A 13,893-nucleotide genomic window follows, 5' to 3' on the forward strand; every position below is an offset into this window, starting at 1 on the left:
GGGAATCTGCCTTTGGGTCTGACCCATTTTCACCAGAGGGAGACTGATGACTTGCTGAGTATCTATTTGAAGAAAGGTTTCCAGACATATCTCCCCTTTTTGGAGAAGTTGTTATCAATGACTACAGCGTGTTTCAGGAGGCACTGTTCTACTTGATAAGTGTTACCGAAAGACGTAAGATAAATGTAATGGCTGAATGGATACTAATAAATGAAAAGCTTGATAAAAACAGCATATTTTAATATAAAACAACTTGAAGTCACTGCTCTGAATTTCCCGAAGAACTGATACTTGATACTGATACATGAGGTCAACAATTTTTACTGAATGCCTTTCTAAAAATTATAATATGGAAGAAATGAAAAAAGTGCTTTTCGCTGAAATAATAGATGCTGAATAATAAATTTTTTTTTCAGAATTTATAAAACAAAAAAAAAAGTTAATATTGGACTGTATGGGAAAAAAAAAAAAACGATACATTGTTTGCCAGTCTAACAGACAAACATTAAAGCAGCATCAACTTGTCCGGTGCAGGCAGGGCCTCAGAGAATCCAGCCAGCTCATGGATGCTGCCCTCCAAGTACACAGCACGACACTTCGGGCAGCGGCTGTTGTTCCACTCCACAATGCTTGCCTCTCACCCGACCATGCTTCTGCAGCAGGTTGCAAACATGGGCTTATCTACTGGACCTGAAGATTGGAAGACGGATAAAGAATTTTGAAAGCAGAACATTGATAGATGGTTAATATGCAGGGATTGCCAGCACACAGAATACTTCTGCAGATAATGAACCACAAAGAAAATAACAGAAAGGACAAAGTATGTTTTAGCAAGAAGTAAAACTTTTCTTTCATCACCTCACTAAAGTTGATGTTGTGGTGCTACCTGAACTTTAGGCTTTGCTGGTTAGGCATTTGATCACCGTCCGATCGGGAAAATATGGCCACGTTGTTGTCATCTGTCAAATAGTTTCTTCATGGACCTCTGGCAGATGATTAGATTCAGGTCAGGTAACTATATTGGTTAATGTTCTCATTCAAATCAACACACATGCAACACATTTGTATACATATATAAAGTCATAATGTAACTTCTTAAATTATGTCATTAATGTCATTTTATTTAAATATTATTGATTTTAATATGTACATTTCTTTGTGCTACTTATGTATGAACGTGCTTTATAATTAAAACGTGATTTACAGTATAATTAAAACTTCATTCACCATTGAACCGAACAGAACAAGCAAAACACAATCAGAAAACGGTCAAATAAATAAAATAGTTATTTACCTCTGATTTCAGTGAAGATTCCTTAGATGACTTGCAGAGACATAAGTTTCTCTACCCAATATAAGACAAAATCTAGTTCTAAAAAGAGCATGAATTGTGTTATTATCATCTTTAATGTTAGTATATTAATGTGCATAATTAACCACAGCTTTTTTGTTGTCAGGTAATTGTTTACATATGGAAAATGAAAATGTTGAATTAGTTAAAATATCCCACTTGAGACTATTACTGCTACCACCGTCTGTATTAGAGGGATGGTCAACAAGGTGGCCAACGATTGGGTTAGGATGGCCATGGCCACCCCTGGCCCCCCATTTAGCTCCACCCCTGTGAGCAACATAAGGGCGTTTCTCAATTCACGAGAACGCGAGCACGCAAGCACGTATGTGTATTGGAACAGAAGCGTACTAGTGACGTCATCACATGCATCGTTGTTTAGCATTTCTTTAACAGGCAAAACTATTTATTCCCTACACAAAACATTTTGAAAACAAAATTTTTAATTTCTAAAGCTTAAAAAACATTTTAAAAAATTACCGAACCGCAACAAACCGCCATCAGAATGAGCGGTAGTTCAGACATAACTAGACCGAGAGAAGTGCACTACAGACGGGGTAAATTTAGCCCTGGCTGCGGTTACCCTCGGAGGTCTGCTGGTCCGCTCAACGTCGGACTTTTTTTTTTTTATTTCGCACTAACTCTGTAAACAGACCACACAGGGAGGCTTAAATGTATAATGTTATCGCCTCAAACGATGATCGGCCGTTTCTCAATATGCGTTCTTGAGCGTTCTCGTGTGCTCGTGTACTCGTGACACGTCATCAGCCTCAGCCCGAGTACCGTTCCAGTTCTCAAGAAAGCCAGATCGAGAACGCATCAAATCCCCGGATGTTGTTCTCACCCAACCCTCTTTATCGAGCATGCATCAGAGCAGACTTGTGCGTTCTTCGGACTGACCGCTTCCCCAGAATGCCCCGCGGCCGCAGCTTGATTCGAGACAGCGCTCACAGTGTTAAGTTAAATATTCCCTTTTTTGCTGCTGTTGTTCTTCAAAAGTACGTTTTGAAATCGTTTGAGGCGATAACATTATACATTTAAGCCTCCCTGTGTGGTCTGTTTACAGAGTTAGTGCGAAATTAAAAAAAAAAAGTCTGACGTTGAGCGGACCAGTGTAACCAGCAGACCTCCCAGGGTAACCACAGCCAGGGCTAAATTTACCCCGTCTGTTGTGCACTTCTCTCGGTCTAGTTATGTGTGAACTACCGCTCGTTCTGATGGCGGTTTTTTGCGGTTCGGTAATTTTTTTAAATGTTTTTTAAGCTTTAGAAATTAAAAATATTGTTTTCAAAATGTTTTGTGTAGGGAATAAATAGTTTTGACTGTTAAAGAAATGCTAAACAACGTTGCCTGTGATGACGTCACGAGTACGCTTCTGCTCCAATACACATACGTGCTTGCGTGCTGGCGTTCTCGTCAAGTCCGCTCTTCCTGCGTTCTTGCCAAGAACGGACTTGACGAGAACGCGAGTACGTACTCGCGTTCTCGTGAATTGAGAAACGCCTGATTTCAAAACGTAATTTTGAAGAACAACAGCAGCAGAAAAGGGAATGTTTAACTTAACACATTGAGCGCTGTCTGGGATCAAGCTGCGGCCGCGGGGCATTCTGGGGAAGCGGTCAGTCTGAAGAACGCTCAAGTCTGCTCTGATGCATGCTCGATAAAGAGGGCGGGGTGAGAACAACATCCGGGGATTTAATGCGTTCTCGATCTGGCGTTCTTGAGAATTGGAACGGTACTCGGGCTGAGGCTGATGACGTGTCACGTAGGGTGACCATATTTTCATTTAGGAAAACCAGGACACCTTGGAGCGCGCGCGCGGGGGGGGGGGGGGGGGGGGGGGGGGGGTGATATTGAAAGAACAAATGTCTCATCATCGGGATCAGAGGAAATGTTACTTGGCGCAGAACAGTTGTGAAATTTGGAGTTCAGTTTAATATAATAATACAACTCTGTGAATAGTTCCGTCTGAAATTAATGAAAATAGTTGTTTTAATGGTTATTGAGTCAGATATGTGGCGGTAATGTTTGGTTTATCTAAAGGTTTTAATCTGTTACTGTGTAAATGGGTTTGGCTGTAATTTAAGGACAGATTCTAATAGATCTGCAGAGTGGGAACTATAAATCTGATAGGATTTTAATTTTTTAATTGTTGTTTTGCACAATATGCTTAACTAAGCATTTTTTGTTGTTGAATATTAGAGATTTTGCTGATATATTTTGTAGATACATTGTTTAGATTTACTTATATATTTCTAACCCTTTTATAGAATAGAATAGAAAATCCCTTTATTGTCCCACAATGGGCAGATTTACAGCAGCAGAAAGATTAGTGAAAATGGTCACACAAATGAGGACCTTAGAGAAATATAATAGGGAAACATAATAGGGAAGAGTTAAAATATAAAAAATAAAATTCTGTAAAGTGTTTTAACAATATAAAACTGGAGAATAAATAACCAATATGCAGCTATGGACATTTTTACAATAATGGATATTTGAAAATAGCAGCAACATCAGAGATGTGCAGAATGACAGCAGCATGTTATTTAACTGACTAAGGTTTCTATCATTACATTTGATTTGATTTGTTCCTGCTCCCGGTGGATGGAACCTTTATTCCACTCTGGATTCTTGTGAGTGTAGTCTTTGTTCACTTTAACTTTTTTTAAAATAAATAAATAAACAAACAGTTTTGAAAACCTCGGTATTCATTCTTTTCCTGCTTTGTGTGTCAACTTTCACGGTTGCTAAGCAACAGAGCATACAGCAGTAAAACCCGCCGAAGGGAGGACCTGTTCGAATTTACAGACAGAACTCTTCCGGCCTCCTTATTTTCAAGGACTTCGAAGGATCCAGTCTAGGTAGACCGCGTCCTTGGAGGATGCAGCCCAGGTTTTTGAACAGAGCCTCTGATTAAGAGCAGGGCTGCCTGCACTGACGCGGCTCAGGGATTACGTCACACGGAGCGTCGTGCGCAGTGAAATCAGGACATTTCCTCACTTTCTAAAAAAAACCCGGGACGCCCGGGACAGGACGTGAAATACGGATATGTCCCGGGAAATACGGACGTTTGGTCACCCTAGTGTCACGAGTACACGAGCACACGAGAACGCTCAAGAACGCATATTGAGAAACGCCCTATGATTAATTTTAAATATGGTTCTTTCCCTTTAAAATCTCAGAACCGTTAAAACTGTCCTTGGGAGTTCTAGTGATGAAAGCAGTAAAAGCCTTTAGACTCCACAGTAAGTTAACACTTTTCTTCTGAAGACCTTTTAAATCTTATTATATCTCATTATTAATTTTCTCAGTATTGGTTGGTTTATAGATTTAATATTTATATCAAACTATCATTTATAAAGGTGAGCTGAGCAGTTATTTTAAGCTGAATTATGAACCGAGTCAGACCAGCTACGCTACAACTAGCTAATTAACACGATTAATTAACTTTATTTGACTGCTTCAAATAAAGTTATTTAAAGTTTCTCAGAATTCTGAGATTAAAGTAAGAATTCTGATAAAAAAAAAGTCAGAATTCTGACTTTTTTCCTATGTTAAACTGAAATAAATTTAAAAATCAGTTAACTTTTTATTTTGTTTCAGTGGCCCTAATCCTCTTCCGTACTCTTCCATACATTTCTCTGGACAAACTAATATTAAAACAATTTTGTGTGTGTTTAGTAAAGAAGCCTCCGCTGCCCCCTGCTGATGACAAACCTTAGGAAAACGTGAAAAGAAAAGGAAAAACCCTTTGCCTTTTTCATATTATAATAACGAACAACATTTTATGAATGAAATTTAAGAACTTTAAAACGTAATACCTGAATTGATTTTATTTATTGAAATGTATTTTTAGATTTATACATATAAATAAATGAATGTATACTGTATACATTTAAATGTCTAGCACAATAGTTTCAGTGCTCATTTAGCACTGAATTTAGTGATGGATTTCACTTGGAAATCAAAGACTCAGTGAATAAAGGAAGAATGGAAAGTCACTGGATCCAAGCTTCCTGTTGATCCGCTGTATTTTACCTATTTTACCAATGGCGGCGGGTCAAATTAGCGGCTGTCAAATTAACTGCCTTTCTATGGTTAATTCAATTGCAAATAGAAAGCAACTTCCCCATCTAGGGGGTATTTCTTTAATCTCAGTTGCAAATGTAGATACTAACTGATATCTATCTATCTATCTATCTATCTATCTATCTATCTATCTATCTATCTATCTATCTATCTATCTATCTATCTATCTATCTATCTATCTATCTATCTATCTATCTATGGGTAATTCAATTCTAAATATAATGTCAAATTGACTGCCTGTAGTGTCTTTAAAGGTCCTGCAGACTGTCTGCGCAGTTTTCTGCGAGACAGTATTAACGCAGAGAATCAATACAGTTTGGCAATGTGTCAAAACACTTCAAGATACCTCTTTAATCCATCACTACTACCGCAACCACTAGTTTTTGCATTCTTAAAAATGTATTTCCTCAAATTGAGTTGTCTTTGTTGCTTGGCCGTGATGATGTTCAAATCACTGTCACCTGCTCTGCTGGTTGCACCACTGAGGTTGAAAATTGTGTGTGCCCACAAGTTGGATTGGATGGATGGGCACTTTTTGCGTACCATACGGTATGGAGTGATAGTTGCTGGAAAAGATATTGCACCAAAAACCAGACATTTGTAGCTAGAATATTCATTTACCACATTAGCAATGTACATATAGAGTGTATTTCTTTTAATTTAAGACTAGATTAAAGTTATCTTCAGTACAGTGCTTTTCCTTAAAAAGATAAGGACATTTAAATGTGACCCCAAACTTTTGAATGGTAGTGTATATATATATATATATATATATATATATATATATATATATATATATATATATATATATATATATATATATATATATATATAGATATATATATATATATATATATATAGATATATATATATAGATATATATAGATATAGATATATCAGTTAGTATGTACATTTGCAACTGAGATTAAAGAAATACCCACTAGATGGGGATGTTGCTTCATATTTGGAATTGAATTAACCATAGAAAGAGATAATACTGATTAGAACTTGGTTTGTATATATATATACTGTGAAAGGAGCCATCACTACTACCGCAACCACTAGTTTTTGCATTCTTGGATTGGAAGTTGGATTGGATGGATGGGCACTTCTTGCGTACCATACGGTCAAGCTGCTCCCACAACAGCTCAATGGGGTTCAGATCTGGTGACTGCGCTGGCCACTCCATTACAGATAGAATACCAGCTGCCTGCTTCTGCTCTAAATAGTTCTTGCACAATTTGGAGGTGTGTTTAGGGTCATTGTCCTGTTGAAGGATGAAATTGGCTCCAATCAAGCGCTGTCCACTGGGTATGGCATGGCGTTGTAAAATGGAGTGATAGCCTTTCTTATTCAGAATCCCTTTCACCCGGTACAAATCTCCCACCTTACCAGCACCAAAGCAACCTCAGACCATCACATTACCTCCACCATGCTTAACAGATGGTGTCAGGCATTCTTCCAGCATCTTTTCATTTGTTCTGCGTCTCACAAACGTTCTTCTTTGTGATCCAAACACCTCAAACTTGGATTCATCCATCCACAACAATTTTTTCCAGTCTTCCTCTGTCCAATGTCTGTGTTCTTTTTCCCATCTTAATCTTTTTCTTTTGGCCAGTCTCAGATATGGCTTTTTCTTTGCCACTCTGCCCTGAAGCCCAGAATCCTGCAGCCGCCTCTTCATTGTAGATGTTGACACTGGTGTTTTGCGGGTTCTATTTAATGAAGATGCCAGTTGGGGACCTGTGAGCCGTCTGTTTCTCAAACTAGAGACTCTAATGTACTTATCTTCTTGCTCAGTTGTGCAACGCGGCCTCCCACTTCTTTTTCTACTCTGGTTAGAGCCTGTTTGTGCTGTCCTCTGAAGGGAGTAGTACACACCGTTGTAGGAAATCTTTAATTTCTTAGCAATTTCTCGCATGGAATAGCCTTCATTGCTAAAAGAAGAATAGACTGTCGAGTTTCAGATGAAAGTTCTCTTTTTCTGGCCATTTTGAGCGTTTAATTGACCCCACAAATGTGATGCTCCAGAAACTCAATCTGCTCAAAGGAAGGTCAGTTTTGTAGCTTCTGTAACGAGCTAAACTGTTTTCAGACGTGTGAACATGATAGCACAAGGGTTTTCTAATCATCAATTAGCCTTCTGAGCCAATGAGCAAACACATTGTATCATTAGAACACTGGAGTGATTGTTGCTGGAAATGAGCCTCTATACACCTATGTAGATATTGCACCAAAAACCAGACATTTGTAGCTAGAATAGTCATTTACCACATTAGCAATGTACATATAGAGTGTATTTCTTTTAATTTAAGACTAGATTAAAGTTATCTTCAGTACAGTGCTTTTCCTTAAAAAGATAAGGACATTTAAATGTGACCCCAAACTTTTGAACTGTAGTGTATATATCAGTTAGTATGTACATTTGCAACTGAGATTAAAGAAATACCCACTAGATGGGGATGTTGCTTCATATTTGGAATTGAATTAACCATAGAAAGAGATAATACTGAATATACATATCAGAACTTGGTTTATATATATATATATATATATATATATATATATATATATATATATATATATATATATATATATATATATATATATATATATATAAAACAATCATATAAATTAAATCAGAGAGATATTTCTTTTATTTTATCTACCCTGTTATGTGGTTTATTGAGGGATCAGCCCACACACAGGCTACAGTCCTATCCACTTACATTCAATCAATAGCACTTCTCTTTTTCTGCATCTCTGACATCATACAGAGGTGTTGGGGGAAAAAATCATTGCTGCAGGAATTATTCTCTTTGATTTTCAGGCAAAAGAAAACCTCAGGATCATTGTTTAATTGTGACTCATATTGTTCATATTAACTGCATTTCATTAATTTCTCATTGTAGGCAGAGAAAAAAAAAAAGAAGAGAAGCACGTCCCATGGTGGACATCTCAAAGCAGTTCACAGCATTTTCTAGGAATAAGCGAGGCAGGAGAGGAGGTCATGGATGGAGGATGGCCTTTAGAGATGCGGCCTCAGAGGCAGGATCCACACAGAGTCTTTGTTTCACAAGGCTTCAGCATTCAACTCCCTTTACTTTATCAACAGAGCTCAGGCTCAAATCAATTCAATATGGTGGCTGGTGGGGGACAGCCATACAGTGGGTGCTGCACACATACAAACACACCCAGACACAGCCTAGAATCAAACTTCATGGTTTATTTTGAGTTATGTGGTGTCTCATCGTGTCAGTTACTTAAGCGGACTGTGTAACTTCCTTTGGTTATTGAAATTAGCTCACAAAGAAGTACCCAAATGTCCTTCTTCTTCACACCCAAATGTTATTACTGGTTATTTAACTGTTAAGTGAAAGTCTGGGGTAAACAAGGGCTTGAACTTGATATGAGATACAGGGCTGCACTCTCAGACGGTGAGGCAGGTGTAATGCCAAACTTGACCCACCTCCGTTTGGCCGCCACCTCACTATCTACGTGTGTGAGAGAATGTTTGCCACTGGCCAAAGGGAGAGCCAACGCCTCATCTGCTGTTGAATGAATCACACGGGAGCCCGTGAGGTGAGACGGGGCCGAGGCTACTGTTTCCATCTGCTTTGCTAGAATGTTTTAGGACACAACTTGGCTGCTGTTTCATCTTTTAACTTGGATGAGGTGGGGTCGCAAATTTGTTCACCTCAACATTTTCTCAACCATTTCAAAGAATAGCTAAGGATGTTTTAAAGTGAGACACTGTTGAAGAATTTTAAACAAACATTAGCTGCTACATATAACTGGAGGCTGAAGCTAACGGCTCGTCTGTAAGAGGACAAGACCAGAACGGTCTTAAAAAAACTTTGGCCTAGATAATGTAGCATTTTAAGCAAACACAATTTACAGAGATAGTGACAATCACCATTACAGTTGGATTATTTTCCTTGGGGAAACATTAACTGAGAGCAGAATATGTAATAAGTTTACAGTCATATATCCAAAGATCTAATAAAATAAAGACATTATGAAATCTATGCTCTATTTAATGAAATTCCCTTTATGTAAACACTAGAATGTCTTTTCTCGTGACATTTATAGTTTCCAATGTAATATGATAGATTTCTTGTACTGATGTAAAACAAAGGTCCCTTAAACAGCTATACTATTTTTTTCACTTTTTATTTTTCTTTTTCACTATGAAATGCCACACATAAAAATTAAAAGAGTAAGTCAAGTGTCATAAGTATTTTATTTAGTCATTTAAACAAACATACTTTGTCTCCTTTGTTCCTTGTTGTTTTTTCTTGGTTGTGCATAGCTTTCCTCTTCTCTCTCTCCCCTCTATCCCATCAGGTCACTGTAAATAGACGTCACTACCAACAAAAAATATTGTTTAAAAAAAAAACATAATCTTATTCTATATAAAACATTTAGTCTAGTAAGCCCAGTGAAATATTTGATACGGCTGAGTGCTTGTTTCTTACAGGATGATCATTGGTGGTGCACCAAATATATTCTAAATTTTTCATGCATAACAACCAAATTAAACAAGAAAACATTAAAAAGTTAATAAAACAAAAATTCACATGATAATCAGCCTTAGATTTTAGAATAAAGAAATCCAATCAGCAGTCTTAACACCACAGTGAATACCTATAGCTCAAAACTCCTGGCTCTTTATGCATATTGTTCACACCATTTTGTGAATAAAAGGATAAAAGTACCTACTTGTCAACATTTGTTTTCGAGCAGAAATCATCACTATGATAAATGTTACTTAATAAGCACAGACCATTGGAGGATCGATAATTTGTTTTCCTTTATTTTGGTTTATCACAAAAAGAACAAGAGCGAATTTGATAAGAAATACAAAAGAAAAAGTTTTTAACTGCTTCTACTTTTGACTGACAATCAAAGGCTGCTGTCAAAGCAGAAGGCGCCTCAGTGACTCTAGCCGGGTCTAAGTTTGTAGGTTTCTGTATGTTGTAGGATTGCTGGCCTTCAGGGAAGGCAGTAGGTTGTATAGTTATCTACTGATTGGGCAAAATCACTACCCCGAAACCACACAACCTACTACCTCACCCCGTACGAACATCAGAAAGGACCTACTTATTGGCAAAATTAATCTCTAACAGCAAAAGGAAATGATATCCTTGTTGCTCAGAGAGACGTCACTGTGTATTATTCCTGTGACTGTGATGCTTTCATGATTTACATGTTACAAAAGCAGCAAAATAAGCAAAATAAGACACAGATGAAATTTTAATGATTGTCTACAATCAAGGCTAATAGATCAAATAAAATAACACCAAATTCTACAACAAACCTTAGCAACTATGGTCAAATTCTGCATTCCTGCTACATCTTGTGTCCTCACACTTGCCATTTCCAGGGTTATGCCGATTTCAGAGAACTCCAGGGGCAGCGTCTGACGACATTACAGCCACTTCAGGAAAGACAGTAAGTTGTATAGTTATCTGACAGGAAGGGTGTGACCCTAAAACTATACAACCTACTACCTCACCCCAAAGGACAGTCTTGGAAAAAGAAAAAACAAGAAACACAGCTCTCTCCGTTCTTGCCAGAGTTCATGCCTGTAATCTGCTTTCGACACACCTCGCTGAATGCAAAGCAGCAGTTATGATTCGCAGAAACACAAACATGCGCGCACCTCTCCTCTGGGACGCCGGACTGTGAAAGGAGCCTGTGTGTTGAGAGCACAATGTGACAACTGGGTCTTCAAGTTCATGGCTCAAGCTGAAGGGAAATTCAAATGATCTAACCGGTGGGAGCCCATTTCTCAAACAAATTGCAGGGAAGAGACATTTTCATGTTCAAAAACAACCTGTACATCACTTATATGTTGCAGGCATTATTTGGATTAATAGGTAAACCACAAAGGTCTAACCAGATGGTATTTCATTCAATAAACATTATCTGCTGATTTTCCTACTTTGGATTTTAACATTAAAAGGAGCTGATTTGGAGAACATTAAAACCAGATTTATTGGCTTTATAAACCTAAAAATCATCAGGTGAATTGAAAATACAGTACCTTACTAAAACTGCATAAATCCTTTTAAAATTTACTGGTGAACACGTTGAAATCACAAACCTTACTTTGTTGGTATTTTATGTGACAGATCCATACTGAAAGGCATAGAGTAATTATAAAACACAAGGAATATTACTAATTTTTACAAAAAAAATTAAGTCTCCCTGAAATCTAATCTTCTTAAGATTGCATTTGCTTTGATGTGGAATACATAAATATGTTTAACTGAAGTCACATTAAGATTAGTTTGTAGTGGTAAAAACCAGAGGTGGAAAGTAACGAAATACATTTACTCAAGTTACTGTATTGAGTAGGTTTTTTGTGTATTTTGTATTTTTCAAGTAGTTTTTAAAATTGGTAATTTAAATTTTACTTGATTACGTTTTGAGTGAAGTATTGTATTTCGTTACATTACAAATCCCATCCGTTACTGAGTAAAAAAAAAACTGTGGAAAACCGAAAGGAAGACAAAAAATCGGGCCCGGAAGCACTGCAGTGAGTGACATGATCAGCTTGTAGATCTAGGCTACCAGGCGCCAAGTCTTTCTGTAGGAGATTGGGAATGAGATGGAGGTGGATCAGGAGAGCAACGACGGTTCAGAGAACGTTTCACTAGAAATGCTAGCTGAAACATCGAATTCTGCTGCCCAAAACGACCAAAATCCTTGGCCACATTTGACAGACTGCTTTTCATTTAAATTCAAGAGGGCCAACAGTATCATCATGCAATGCCAGATGTGTCTGCCAAAGGTGACTGAACTGGCAGCATTCAATAACTCCACATCTAATCTGTGGAAGCATGTTTTGGTAAGTATTTAGTGCATTGGTACTTCAAACAAAGTTTTCATGACTGATAGCCAATTAGCAAAACAACCTGTTTCGTGGCATTGCTAATTTTGTCTAGCACAGGGGTCGGCAACCCGCGGCTCCGGAGCCGCATACGGCTCTTTCATCGTTATACTGCAGCTCTAAGTGGCTTGGGAAAATAAACTGCTAAAAGAAAAACTAAGTAGGCTATTTCATTTTAGTCAGTGTTTCCCGCAGCACTATTTTGGCGAGGTTGGCAACAGTTTTTTTTTTTTCAAATGTAACTAAGTAACTTTTACTTAAAATACATTTTAAATTAGCTACGTATTACTTTACTTGAGTAATTTTTCTGATGGGTAATTTTACTTGTACTCGAGTAATATTTCATCCAAGTATTGGTACTTTTACTTGAGTATGATATTTTAGTACTTTTTCCACCTCTGGTAAAAAACACATAAGAGAGTTAGAGAACATGAGGAAGGAGGTGCTTTGATTAGATTTACACCTGTAAACATGTACCCCATTTACACTACCCTTGAAAAACCAATCCATGCTGAGACCGGTTCGAGCTTGGATCAGTTAACCAGGCCGAGCTTGGTTCTGACGACCGTTTACAGGCTATCTCGGTTCCTTGACTCCTTGCCTCCTAGTGGCGGTCTGCGGTATTACTGCCAGTATTTAAGGAGGAAATCAAGCAGTTGGTGGCTGTAATGCACCAAAAGTTGTTTGCCAACCGCCATAAAACACAAGAAGAAAAAGACGAAGAAGGAGGGAATCAAGCAAATCAAATTGGCGGCGCCCATCACATTCAGAAAGTTATGCTTGATTATTATTGCTGCACTTCGGTATTGTTGTTTAAAATGCCATTTTTTAAAATGTTGCGTGGAGAAAATTTCGATTGTTGTTTATAGTTGAAGAAGAAGTTGTTGTTCTTCTTTTGTTTCTGGAGGGGCATTACCGCCAACTACTGGAATGGAGTGTGAATTGGGATGTGCAGCCAGACAGAGATGACGCGTTCTGCTCATGCGCTCTTGTTGTCAGAGAACCGAGCCAGGAAAAACCGAGCCGAGCCCACCTCTGGAACTGGTCTGCAGTTATCTCGGTCCGGTTGTGTCTTTCTCGGTTCAGTTCAGTTTGCTTTCCATTTACACAAGATAAGTTATCTCAGTTACTGAGCTCGGACCGGTCTCGGCACGGTTTTTCAAGGGTAGTGTAAATGGGGTAATAGTGGTGTTAGCATGATGCTATGAAGGGGTATTTCGTCCACATAAACAGGTCTAAGTTAGAGTCGTGCATAATCATGAAGGAAAGTGATGTTTCGTTAAAAATGAAATAAGAAGAAACTTGTTCCAATGAAGCTTGTATTTGCACACACCACCCCCTGAGCTAAAATTTATAACTGCCTTTCCCTGCTACTGAAGCTGAAAGGATGTTAGGATTTGTCTCTACCTCCTTTACTTATCTAGACATTGAGATATTTCCTCATTCCACTTAATAATGTAGCTTCATTTAATTTAGAATGTTTTGACCAGATATTCTACAGTCTTGTCATGTATATTCAATCAGATTAGCTCTGGACTTTGGCTATCCCGTT

At 37.9% G+C, this 13,893-nt stretch overlaps 1 long non-coding RNA gene across 1 annotated transcript; it reads right to left on the reverse strand.

Moving 5' to 3' along the window:
* Window positions 1–9,667: 9,667 nt before the first annotated feature.
* LOC119776064 lies at window positions 9,668–13,278 on the reverse strand. Its single transcript, XR_005279728.1, has 2 exons — window positions 10,764–13,278; window positions 9,668–9,810 (listed from the first exon to the last, which is right to left on the reverse strand). It is a non-coding gene; the product is annotated as an uncharacterized LOC119776064 (long non-coding RNA).
* Window positions 13,279–13,893: the final 615 nt, after the last annotated feature.

This window comes from Cyprinodon tularosa, unplaced genomic scaffold, assembly GCF_016077235.1.
Source record: "Cyprinodon tularosa strain WSP-4 unplaced genomic scaffold, ASM1607723v1 ctg903, whole genome shotgun sequence".
NCBI lineage: Eukaryota > Metazoa > Chordata > Actinopteri > Cyprinodontiformes > Cyprinodontidae > Cyprinodon > Cyprinodon tularosa.